The sequence below is a fragment of the Acartia tonsa genome, chromosome 2 (genome assembly GCF_053477335.1).
Source record: "Acartia tonsa isolate MP-2025a chromosome 2, ASM5347733v1, whole genome shotgun sequence".
Classification (NCBI taxonomy): Eukaryota; Metazoa; Arthropoda; class Copepoda; order Calanoida; family Acartiidae; genus Acartia; species Acartia tonsa.
The window spans coordinates 58,946,334-58,960,366 of record NC_137261.1 but is presented as its reverse complement, the minus strand read 5'-3'; the positions used below and the strand labels follow the sequence as shown (position 1 = coordinate 58,960,366).

Below are 14,033 nucleotides of genomic sequence, written 5' to 3'. Positions count from 1 at the left end.
AATGTAGAAATTAAGATTTATTTAGAATTTTTTAAAATTTTGGTGCTACCCAACCGACTTTGACCGGACACCACGACCGACACAGACCAGATATCCTAATAAAATCAACTCTTGCCGACGTGTAATTACTAAACTTAAAAAGTCATGAAGTCACAACTCTCTATCTTACCTACAAAAAAAATGACATTGAAAAAATAGAGGGGGGGGGGGCGTCAATATGACCCCCCCCCCCCCCCCCAATCTGTAAGGGTTAAGATTAATTCGTTAGCTGAACAATTATTAGTAATGGTATTGAATATATGCAAAAATATTATTAAATAATTACACATGATATTGAATAGCAATCTGGTTGCACAAATTGTAAAATTCATTATTATTATAGCGATCCCTCCACATGTATTTTTTTGGGGTGGGGGTATTTTTTCATTTTTTTTTCGGGGGGTTGGTATTGTCCCACCCCCCGAGAAAATAGGCTAAAACAATCAAAGGACCAGTAGGTATATTCCATGAAGAGGAGAGCCCAATAGGTTCAGTGGTTATTGAGATCTTAAGCTTCAGATAGACAGATAGACAGACAGACAGACGGACAGACAGACAGACATCGTACTACTTTGTATTATCTATAATACAAAGTAGAACGATGTCTTTCCGTCTGTCTGTCCGTCTGTCTGTCCGTCTGTCTGTCTGTCTCTTGGGGCAAAGCCCCTAGAGGCAAGGGGCGAAGCTGCTAGTCCTTATACTAAAGTAACAGGATGTTTCTTTGTGTGTCTGTGTATCTGTGTGTCTGTGTGTCTGTACCGAAGGATCTCGCTAACCGCTGAACCGATCGGATTCACCTTAACAGGGTAGCTTCTCATAGGTCCCGGGAAGGTTTATAACTAACCAACCCCCCCAAAAATGAAAAATCCCCCCCCAAAAAATTTTTTTTTTATTTATTTCTTTTAACTAAAATTAAAAATGAGGGGGGGTACCCCCCCCCCCCAAAAAAAAAATTTCACCCTCCCAAATTTTTTTTTACTTTTTCTTTTAGAATTTAAAATAAGAAATTGGGTTATCAAATTTGACTCTCTCCTCCTCAAGTGCCCCTAGAGGCCTCTAGGGGCGTAGCCGCTAGTAGATTATATAATAGAATAGCATTAATAACTACCAACTAAACTACGTATGATATTTCCTAATGAATGACCAAGGAAATCTTTCGAAATCATTAGACATTTGATTATAGACCGACGAACTTGTTTTTAGTTTAGATTAGCATCGCTACCAGTAATAAAGATATCACAATAAATATGTCTTTTAGGTTATTAAATCTATTAAATCTTAGTGACCACACGCATACATAATAAATATAATTTTATTGCTATAAAAATTAATAAATAACAAAAATATTATTATTTATAATTTCTTAATTAATTTGATTGCCCATTCGATAGGTAACGCTGTTAAGGATATGGCAGAAAAATAGCTTAAAACCATCCAAAATCTAAAAAATAGCCTAAAACCTTTACAGAACACATAACCAGTTAAGTAGTTATTAAAATCTTAAGCTTCAGAAAAAAAACCCTATTACTTTAAATGAAAGAATATTTGAAGGGATACTTTACCTAAAGAAAAATAATTTTGCCGGAACTTTTTGACAATTAAAATGAGATACAATGCATAACCTTGTATTAAAGACAATTTCCGCGGATATTAAAATAATATCATAAAATTTATACTAGTTTTGTTAGTCCGTGCCTTCAATTCCTAGGGGAAGGCAAAACTGGTTTAATTTGAAAAGTTTTCTTTTTAATATCCGCGGAAAGCTGACTATAATACAATGCGATAAACAACTATTATTACTATGATACTTTAAAGTTGGAGGAAAAATTCGTTTTTGACGAATGAATTAAAAGTTGTCTTCAAGTAATTGTTTTCTCGTTTGTGATAATTACAACAAATCTATTGATACTTTGGCGAGAATGGATATATGATATGCGTGGATATATTGTAGAAAAAAAATATGGGCATCGTTTATTGGTCAATTCATTCATCCCATAGGAGGAGATGGGGCAAAGGGGGTAGATAGGGCCCAGTAGAAACGTTATTCAAGCCAGCTACACGCATCACTTTATCAGAGTACATGCAATTCTGGTGCAACATCCAAGTAGAAATATATCCATTGCTTCCTCATTTGTACTAATTACAACAAATCCATTCACACTTTGGGCGGGTTTTAGAGTATCTTCATATTCTAATATCACAGCTAGATATCAGTCTTATTAGGGTTGTTGATGTACTGTGATTTTGATAAAATGAAATCTTTCTTGGTACACTTATTTTGAAATAATTACATTTAAAACTCCGCCCATTTTAGAAAAGACCCCACATTGAACTACTATTTTGAAAAAATATATTTTTAGCTCCTTAGGTAGGATCTAAAGGGATAAGAGAATGGACGGTAAATTGCTGAACAAAATTACTCCATCTATAGATTTTAAGTTATTGATTGAAAAGTTTTGACTCTACCAATATTAAACGAACCCCAAAAAATATCCCAAAGTTTTAGAGCTAACACACTAGATAAGTTTGGGTACTTGTGTAATTTCTATTCCAATATTCGCTCCACCTACTTTAACCCCCTCATATTGGATGAACGAATTGACCAATAAATGAGGTCCATATTAGTAAGCTAAATTGTCGATATTCCCCCCCCCCTGAATTTTTTCATATTTACAGCAAAGTTAATTAATAACTATTTGCTCTTATTTGGGTATGAAACCTAACACCCACAAACCGACAAACTAATAAAATTTATAAAGTTGTTTTTATAAATCAACGAAAATTATTTATAGAAATTTAAAAATTTTTGTACCAAATTGTACTTTTGGAGAGGGACATTTCTATTGGGAGACTCAAAATAGTCAAAAACCTTCCATGAACCTATATAAACTTCACTCCGCGGAGAGTAAAATGAAAAGTTATAAGATTAAAACTGGTTCCAATTTTATGATTTTTTTAATATTCGTAGAAAATTGTCTGTAATACAATGCTATACATGGTTTTACAGTATGGCTGAGGACCGGTTCTAATCCAGCGGATATGAATCTGTTTATATTGAAAAAAAATCCTGTTATTTTGTAAGAACATCCCCTAAAGCCACCTGTGAACCACTGAACCACCTAGTTTGTAGTTTTCATCACAGCTTTGTTCATTCATTTATTTATTATTATTATCTATTACTATTTAGCATCCTTTAATTTAAAGTCGGGTTTTAAAAGTTTTTTTATTATATTTTTCAGAAGCGAAGCTTTAGTACATTTTAAAAGTTGGGTATATTGGAGTCATATAATATGGTTTCCAGTATGGCTTTGAAACCGATTAATATCTGATTACAGAATCGTATTACAGACAATTTTCTATAATTATTACCAGTATTGTACTTAAGCCCCTCAGGTCTAACAAAACTGATTTTAATCTCATCATTTTTCATTTTAATATCTGCGGAAAACTGTTTTAATGCGATGCAATTAATAACTATTCTTAAAAATTATTTTGGTAGGGTTGTTAGGTATTTTGGCATAATAAGTGATTCCTAGTTCAATTCGACACAATGTCAAACAATATAGTGGATAATAATTAATATAAACGCCCTTTAAAAGAATCCTGTATCATAAAAGCATATTATTTTGTTTGTTTGTTAATTGCCACAAAAACTTAATACATTTAGACAAAGGTTCTTGTAATCAAAGAGTTTTAAATAATTAAAATTAAATATATTTAAAAACTAAACCTAGGTGTTAAATTTAGCCATTTTATGGGTAGGATGATTACATTGTAATAGCGCATTCCATTGCCAATAAAATTGGGTGGGGGGGGGGGGGTTAAAATAGCCCCCATTACAATAAGCTCCGGATGTAATCAGTAATAGGATGTCTTTGTGTGTGTTGTAATGAATGCAATAATAATCACCCACAAAACAAGTCAACTTGTTAAATCAGAATGTGGGAGGTCCTGTACACAGGGAGGGAGGGGGAGGGGACTTTGCTCTTTAAATTACACTAGTCCCCAAAGTTTTATAACTCTGTTATCTTAATTATTGGCCTAAAAAATGTTGGCACTTTTACTGAATTTTGATTGGTTGGTTCAAAACTTGTAGTGTTAAAACTTTGAAACCAATAGTTTTCTGATTAACAAGGATAACAACATTAATAACAGCAAATCTTAGTATTTCAAATATTTGATTCTTTTTTGAAAAGTAAGTACTTAAAAAAAACTTTACATATCTCTATCTTTTTCATTTCTTTTATATAAATTATCGGCTACGTGAAAGAATAGCTTAAATCCATTCAAAATCTGAAAATAAAATAGCCTAAAACCAACACATGGCCTATAAAAGAGAGACCTATAAAAGAGAACCTAATCGGTTTAGTATTTGAGATCTTAAGCTTTAGACAAAAACCCTACTACTTTAAATAATGGATATTGGAATAATCTAATCTTCATTTCAATAATTTCTATAAAATGCAAAAATTATTATTTGCAATACAGAGCTTTGTACTGTCAATTACAAATTAACGCAATAACATAAAAATTACAAGGATGACAACATCCATAAAAGCGAAGCTCAACAAATTAGAAGGACAATTTTATTATTGAAGATTAGTTATATATATTAAAATTAATAACTGTTTTGTTAGACTTGAGGGGCCTAATCTTATGATTTTTTTTATTAATACCAGCGAAATGATGCTATACATGATTTTTTTAGCATGGCTGAGAGCCGGTTCTAATACTGCGGATATTAATCGGTTTCGAAGCTATACTGGAAAAAATATTACTGCGTTATCTGAACAATCCAGGTTTAACTATGTGCTTAGATAGACGTGCTTTTTAGGCTTAATTATAGAGATAGTTCACTAATTGCTTAATGCTTTATCGTACACGGAATCACCATTTTAAAATTCAATGTAATAGTGAATAAGCAAATCATGCAAAATACATATAATGTAAAAATTTCGTTACAAAATCATCTTTTTTTTTTAAATGGAGATTTTTTTTACTGACAGACTGATCATGATTGTAGAAAAGCAACGCTTTTGATTTCATAAGGTAAAGGTTTGGTGATTTTTTGGTTATTTTTTCTTAACATTTTCTTAAAATAAATAATACAATATTTTTCTTTTTTACATATAAAGTTTATTTATAATCAAGTACATATTTTTATAATAATGAATAGAGACAGAATGAATAGAAAAATTATTAATAAAACACAATTTATTAAAAATTAAACGCCAAAATAAGAAAGTTGATTAAAGCTGGCAGCCAAAGAATTTCTATAATGAGCCATTTCTTTATCAGAATATTTGGGACTGTATGATGATTGGTTGGTGGAATAGTCAAATTTGGTTTCATCCGCAGTGGTTTTGGTTAAATTTTGTTGTTGTTGAATTAGATTATTATATTGTTGGCTGTAGTCGGGATACATGTTCATCAGATGGTTGTAGTTGTAATTATAATAATATGGAGATACATGAGTGTTGTCCTGCTGGTATCCAGGTATAGATCCAGCTCCACCAGAATTAGCTGGCAGTACCCCTGGCAGACCCAGTCCTCCTCCTGGTGAGACATTGTTATGATGTCCAGGTACAACAGCTGTCATACCAGCTGAGCTGCTACCTACTCCTGCTCCACCCTGTAACTGTTTCCTAAACCTGGCCCTACGGTTGGAGAACCATACCTGGATTCTGGTTTCTGACATGCCAGTCTTGTGACCTATCTCCTCCCTGGTGTACACATCTGGATACTGAGACCTCTGGAAATACTGCTCCAACATCTCCAGCTGACCATTACTGAAGGTTGTCCTGGCCTTCCGTTCCTTTCTCTGGATTTTTAGTCCAGGTTCTGTAATTATATCTTCATCATCTGAAGTGCCCAGAATGCCATGGATGCTATGGGTAGGAGTAGAATGAATACTTGTATTAATGTTATGCTCCTGTGTTGTGTCCTGTTCTTGTTTTAACATTCTAGAAATAGAGGAAACACTGGGAGCATTATCAGGGCTACACACCCCCTCCTCTACTAATTTATCTCTGATTTCCCAGCTAAATATTCCTGGATTCTCTGCTCTGTACTCCTCAATTCTTTTGTCTATAGTCTCATCTTGTGAACACTTATCCACAGCTTTGTTGTTATTATTCTTCCCACCACTACCTCCTATGATTCCGGGCTTTATACTTCCAGTCTCCTGGTATCTATTCAATATCTTAGACACACACCCGTGGCTCACACGCAGCTGCCGGCTGATCACACACGGCCGCACTCCAGCCGCAGCCAGCTCTATAATCTTCAATCGTATATGATTAGGCAGCGGCCGGCCGTTTATGAAGACTCCGCCCAACTGGTTGACACGGCCTTGGCCGTGATAATTAGCAAAAGTTTGTAGCAATGTCATTTTTAAGATTATAATTTGTAAGCAAAACTGTGACTAATTTTAACTAAATTAGGTGTTAATGGTCTGAAAGTCAAAATGTAACTGACCACCTTGGAAAGGTGAAGTTCTCCTTATCTCCTTCATTTCCCATTCAATTCTCCTTTCATCACCCCACTACCCCCCCTCCCTTTACCCTTTCAACCACCTGTATAATCCCCCTCCCCCCTCCAACACTCCCCCCACCTTTCAGGAGTCAAAAGAAGATTGACCATAAAAGAAATGAACCAATTCTGTGATTTTAGAGTTAGAGTTTTTTAAATATTTTCTACATGTTTTTCCATTAACCTTTTTAACGAAACAACTCTATAACTCTCAAAATCTATTCGTTCTATAGTACAAAAGAGTGGGAGCGCCCTTAGCATCTAGTGGCGCTGTATTCGAAGATCGAAAATCTATCCTAAGACCAACCCATTACCCAAATCTTTGAATAACATAGCCCAAAACCATCCTAGGATCTATGTGAAGCTTCTATGAAATGGAGAACTAAATCAGTTGAGTAGTTATATAAATCTTAAGCTACAGACAAAAAACATTACTACTTTATACAATGGGTTTATTTACAATATGATATTGTACAATAAGTTGCTGAAAAAAAAAACGATTAAATTTGTCATAAGTATTTTGTTTTAAGACTAAAATAGTTATTAATCACATCGTCGTTTTATAGACAGCTGTCCGTGGATATTACAATATGAAATTATAAGATTGAAACCAGTTTTGTAAGCCCCGAGAGCCTGAAGGCCGTGCTTTTTATTTCTATTTTGTTATTCGCGGCAAATTGTCTGTAATAAGATGCTATACTTTTATATACTAAATCATATTCTAGTCTCATAATAAAATTCTACCTTTAGTGGCTTGAATATTAAGGGGCATAAGCTATATGTAATATGCCTTTTAAATCAGCTAAAAGCGTCGGAAATGTAATCATCACTGAGTCGCTGAATTATAATTTACTTAATTTTATAATTTTCTTAATTCAATTGCTTCATGTGATCGATTTTTATCTATGTTTTTATTTATTTTAATGATAATCTATTTAACAATGAATTAATATTGCATCCTTTAAAAACCCAATAATTTATAGAATAATAAAGGAACTAAAGCAGGCGAAAAGGGTCTTCACCACTTTGGCCAGTTAGTTGTATAAATTATACTTTTATACTTATACATTTATTGCTTGAATATGGTAGGTAGAAAGTCAGAGCTATAGATAAATTTTCACCAATATTGTCCTTTCCCTCCCCTCAATGTAAGATTGGAAAAGAAGAATCATAGGCTTTGGACAGGGTTGGGTTGGACATTGGGATGTTTATTACACTAGTCCCCAAAGTTTTATAATAACGTTTTCTCATTCGTTGGCTCAACAAATTTGGTTGAATTATTGAAATTTGAGTGGTTGGTTCATTAAGTTAAGTGCCTGACGTTTTAATCCCTAGTTGTAGTCTACAGAAGGGGTTATTTTGTGTATCATTATTAAGGATGTACCCTTCTGTATGATACAATAAGTGGTTGGACACTTAACTTGATGAACCAACCAATCAAAAGTCCATAAAATTGCTAAGCAACGAATTAGAAAACGTTATTTCAATAATCTTTGAGAATAGTCTAATAAACAGCCAAATGTCCCCTCTCTCCCCGATTATAGTGGGGTTATTTGCCTATATACTTTTAAAAACAAGTGTACATTCTCCTACTCCTGGGTGACTTTGACCATCGGATAAAGAATAAGAATAATTGAGCGCGGCGTCTTTCTATAGTTGTCAACACTCTCTGTACATCCAACAATACCCCTCCCCCCTCCCTCAACCCTCTTTAATAACCTTATTTTAACTTTACTCTATTTATTATTTGGACCACCACTTTCTTCTTACCCCCCCCCCCCTGACTTTTAGAAAAGGGACACACTGTGAGCTACAATTGAATCAAGACAAAAGTAAGTGCCGAGCCCTGGGACCTATGTAGGGTGAAAATAGACATAAATCCTTGATGATTCCAGGTGGAGACAAAATATTTCAGCGGGGTCTTTTGTTTTTTTTTCAATTTTAAGTTCTGAAAAAAAAAAAAAAAAATATGAAAATCTTTAATAAAAAACAAACAAAAAATAATTTTCAATATTTTTTTTTATTAAAAGATACAAACAACTTATATAAATACTATAAGCTTTAAAAAAATCACAATTTTTAAATTTAGACTTTCAATATAAAGATTTTTAGAAAAAACCTAACAACAAATTCTAACATACTTCTGATCAACATAGCAATAAAACGTCTTTTGCAAAATTTTTATCATCAAAAATAAATAGCACTTACTAAAGTTTTTTTTTCATTTAAACTTATACTTATCACATTAATTAACTTTAAAGATTGACTTTTTTTAAAAGAAAGGTTGTGTGATTTTTTTCTTCATAATTAATTGCCTAATTTTAAGATTCAGACAAAAAACCTTACTACTTTATATTAAGGGATAATCTACTAGTAGCGGCTATGCCTCTAGAGGCGTATGAGGCCCTTGGGTTGGGGGGGAAGTCGAACCCCCCCCTTACAATTACAGTTTTTTTTAATGAAAAAGTTAAAAACATTTATTTTGGAGAGTTAATTCTCTTGGGATAGTGGTGGTACCCTTCCCAAAATAGTTATAAACCTTACCAGGACATATGAGAAGCTACCATGTAAAGGAGAACCATATCGTTTCAGTGGTTAGTGAGATCCCTTGGTGCACAAAGACTCACATAGAACCTGTTACTTTATTATAAAGATACATATATACACAGAAAAACATTTATTTTGGAGAGTTAATTCTCTTGGGATAGTGGTGGTACCCTTCCCAAAATAGTTATAAACCTTACCAGGACATATGAGAAGCTACCATGTAAAGGAGAACCATATCGTTTCAGTGGTTAGTGAGATCCCTTGGTGCACAAAGACTCACATAGAATCTGTTACTTTATTATAAAGATACATACATATATACACAGAAGCTCTACAATCAGAGTATGTCTGTTTGTTCATCCGTCTGTATAAAAACAATACAGAATATATTTATTTGGTACTAGCAGCTACGCCCATAGAGGCCTTTAGGGGCACTTAAGATGGGAAGAAGGGGTTGAATTCAACAACTATATTTTTATTTTAGGCTTAAAAAGAAAAAGTTTTTTTTTATGTGTTGTGGGGTCCTTTTTTAAGGGGCGATTTCTCTTAGGGAGGTAGAGGTACCATCCCAAAAGAAGTTATAAACCTTCCAAGGACCAATGAGAAGCTACATAGTAAAGTAAAAAAAGAACCATATCAGTTCTTAAGCGTCAGAAAGATGGACAAAAAGACATCAATATATTTTGTATCATAAATAGTGCTTTAAAGCAGGGAAAGAAATATCATCTAAAAAAATGTTTTGCTATTGTTTAAAAGTTATATCTCTGTATAAAAAAGATAGGATGTCCATGTGTTTTTTTCTGTCTGTGCCTAAAGTTCTTGCTAACCGCTGGACCAATTTGGTTCTTCTTTATTGACCTATCTTTTAGACTGATAAAAGGATCAACATATAAAGGAGTAGTTTAGTGTCTATTAATCCTTATATAAAAATAACAGTTTCTGTGTCTGTCTGTTTGTGTGGATATGTGTGTGGGTGTCTGTCGGTACCTAAGATTCTTTATAACCGCTTAACTTTTAGTTCCAGCTTTTCATGGTCCTGAGAAGTTTTGAGTTTAGAAAAAAAATGAGTTCCTAACCACCATTTAAAAAAAACTTTTTCTTTTACATACTACAACTGAAAGTAGGGGAGGGGTCAACTTCCCCCCACTTATCAAGGGCCCCTAGATGCCTCTAGGGGCAAAACCGCTAGTGATAAAATAATTTTTATCTTGAATTATGATTAAAGTGTTCTTTTTCCATTTTATAAAACATAATTGTAATTATCAACCTCAAAAGAATACAAATAAAGAAAATAGCAAGTTTAACATACAGATGCAAAGATATATTAATCAGAGCAAGATGGGACAATGGGCTGTTTATAAGACTAGTTCCCATAGTTTAATATAGCAATTTGTTATTCGTTGGCTTAACTACTTAGGGGACTTGTTGCGTTTTTTGTTTGGTTGGTTCATTAAATTAAGTGCCCAACATTTCAACCATTAACTGAAAAGAAGGGATATCCATGTATCATATTTCGGAATGTAAATCAATTTAGCGGTCATTGTCTTATCCCTTTAGATCCCTGAATAGTATGTAACAATGATCAATAGTTCTTTTTTTCTATGTAGCTTCTCATTGGTCCTTGGAAGGTTTATAACTTTTTTAGGAGGATACCTCCACCATCCTAGGAGAAATCACCCCCTAAAAAAGGACCCCATTACACACACAAAAATAACTTTTTCTTTTTAAGCCCAAAATAAAAATCTAATTGTAGAATTCAACCACTTCTTCCCCTCTCAAGTGCCCCTAAAGGCCTCTAGGGGCGTAGCCACTAGTACCAAATAAATATATTGTTTTTATACAGACTGATGTACAAACAGACATACTCTGATTGTAGAGCTTCTGTGTATATATATATCTTAATAATAAAGTAACATGTTCTATGTGAGTCTTTGTGCACCAAGGGATCTCACTAACCACTGAAACGATATGGTTCTCCTTTACATGGTAGCTTCTCATATGTCCTGGTAAGGTTTATAACTATTTTAGGGAAGGTTACCATCACCATCCCAAGAAAATTAACTCTCCAAAATAAATATTTTCAACTTTTTCTATAAAAAAAAAATTAAAAATTGTGAGGGAGGTTCGACTTCCCTCCCAACCCTAGGGCCCCTATATGCCTCTAGAGGCATAGCCGCTGCTAGTAGAGTATCACCTGATATAAAGCAATAAGGTTTTTTGTCTGAATCTCAAAATTGGGCAATGAATTATGAATAAAAAATCACGCAACCTTTTTTTAAAAAAAAATCAATCTTTATAGTTGATTAATGCAAAAAGTATAAGTTTAAATGAAAAAAAGTCTTTAGTAAGTGCTATTTATTTTTGATGATAAAAATTTTGCAAAAGACGTTTTATTGCTATGTTGATCAGAAGTATGTTAGAATTTGTTGTTAGGTTTTTTCTAAAAATCTTTATATTGAAGGTCTAAATTTGAAAATTATGAATTTTTTAAGGCTTATAGTATGTATATAAGTTGTTTGTATCTTTTAATAAAAAAAAATATTAAAAATTATTTTTTGTTTGTTTTTTATTAAAGATTTTCATATTTTTTTCAATTTTTTTTCAGAACTTAAAATTGAAAAAAAACCAAAAGACCCCGCTGAAATATTTTGTCTCCACCTGGAATCATCAAGGATTTATGTCTATTTTCACCCTACATAGGTCCCAGGGCTCGGCACTTACTTTTGTCTTGATTTAATTGTAGCTCACAGTGGACAACAAAATTAACGGTGTTTCTAAAATGTCCAAGAAAATTAAAATTAGCCTTGTCATGAGTTGTGATTTTATAATTGTAATCTTTAATAAAAAGTAGAACGATGTCTGTCTCTCTGAAGCTTATAGTCTCAGTAACCGCTGAACCTATTGGGCTCTACTCTTCATGGAATATACCTACTGATCCTGTTGTGGTTTTAGGCTACGTTCTTAAGGAGTGGGACACCACCAACCCAAAAAAAGCACCCCCCCCCCAAATTTTAAAAGCTAAAACAAATAAGCAGATTTCAATCTGCTCTCTTGGGGCGAAGACAACGTAAAAAAGCACCCTTCCCAAAAAATTTTCCCTCGACTTTCTAAATTGATGAAGTAGGCAAAAAAATTAATTTTTGCAAAAACGACGTCTTTTTGTCGCTGTTTCGGCAGAACGTCAAAATTGACCACCCAACATTTGGTTATTATTATTATACTTTTGTCACTTAAAACTCACAAAACATTGGGGCCAAGGACCTTCAACTATCCGCTATCACATGACATTAACAGTTCAACCTGTACTGATATAGAACTGTGATTAAACTGTATTTACAATGTTGGGAAATGTTTTTAGAACTTGTAAACTCACATATATTAGAATTTCCTTGTGTTAATACCCTTTTCAAAATCCCGCCGAGGTTGACTTTAAATAGATTAACATTAGAATAATTTTTTTCTTTGCACTTTTCTGGTATTTAAAAGATAGAAAAACTTTTTTGCCTCCATTATGTATAACAATGGATTTATTTTTTTTTATGGATTTTACATCAGATTATCATGTACTCTAATAAAAAGAAACTTGTAGGCAGCTGGCTAAAGTAACAAACCCTAATCCACCCCCTATACCCCATCCCCTTCTCTCCCACTGGATAAACAAACTGACCAATTATTGATGTCCAAGTTAGCAACCTAAATTGACGAAAATTTATTCCTGGTCATTATATCAATGCATATTCCATAAGATTTTTAAAATTATATCTTTACAATGTGGAAAAGTTTGACCACTTATGGCTTGTTTTTAAGCCAAAAAATGCGGGAACATGTTCCCTTTCCCCTCTGTATATTCCTGTGTGAGACCCACTAAATTAATGGGTCTATTGCTGACTACTTTTAGATGCTTAACATCGTTGTAAGCTTGGTTCCAAAGTTGTAAGCAAACTCATAAATATTAGCTCATTGGATATATTATTACTTGGATGTTGCACCAGATTTTCATGTACCCCCTGATAATGTGATGCTCGCAGCTGCCTAAAATAAAGATATACTCCCCATCCACTCCCTTTACCCATCCCCTCTTTTCCTATTGGATTAACGATCTGACCAATAAATGAGGTCCATTTTAGCAAACTAAGTTCCTGTCATAATATCCACCTATACTCTACTAAATCCATTGTAAAGTAGACCCTTCGAAAAATATGTCGAAAGGTTTCGTGATTTTTTATTAAGCATAAATTCGTTGTTAATTGGCAAATCTAATTATAATTTTCAAGCATAGTTTAGGCAATCATTATGCTTCTGTCATTAAATTTTACTATCTTAATTAAATGTTATACAACAAAATAACATTTTATCGTTAATTTAGGCATGTTATAATTGTCCTATTGAATTCAAACTTTGCATGTTAAATCTGCAGCAGTTAGGTACGATTTAGAAAGCGTAGCAACTCTATAATTGTTACAAGAATGTCCGTACGTCCATTTTAACATATTGATTTTTAACTTATTAAAACTTTTTGATGTGATATAATTACCCGAGTGATCTGATTTTTGGAGTACTGATTCCTAGGACAACAAAGTACAATGTTATTATCGATTCATCTTTATAATCAAGTCCTAAAAATGTAAGTATGTCCTTAAACATTATCCTGTATTTATGCAGTGTTAATGTTTGTTTATCCTACCGTATTAGAGCTTCGATTTTATGGATGTTGCCATCCTTGTTTATCAATATTTCAAAAAGGTTTGGTGATTTCTAAGTATTATTGCACATTTATCAACTGAACATCTTCGCTTTCATTCATTTTGTATGTTTTTGTGCTTCGCTACTTATGGATGTTGCCATCTTTTTTTTTATTCTTTCTTTTATTCTTCCGGAAATAAAAACCTAAATTAAATGAATCATTAATTAATTAA

The 14,033-nt window shown here is 33.1% G+C and overlaps 1 pseudogene across 1 annotated transcript; it reads right to left on the bottom strand.

The window, feature by feature from the left end:
- Positions 1-5,152: 5,152 nt before the first annotated feature.
- On the bottom strand, positions 5,153-6,507 carry LOC145312230 (protein gooseberry-neuro pseudogene; annotated as a pseudogene). Its single transcript, XR_013876962.1, has one exon. The product of XR_013876962.1 is annotated as a protein gooseberry-neuro pseudogene (transcript).
- Between the last annotated feature and the right edge of the window lie 7,526 nt (positions 6,508-14,033).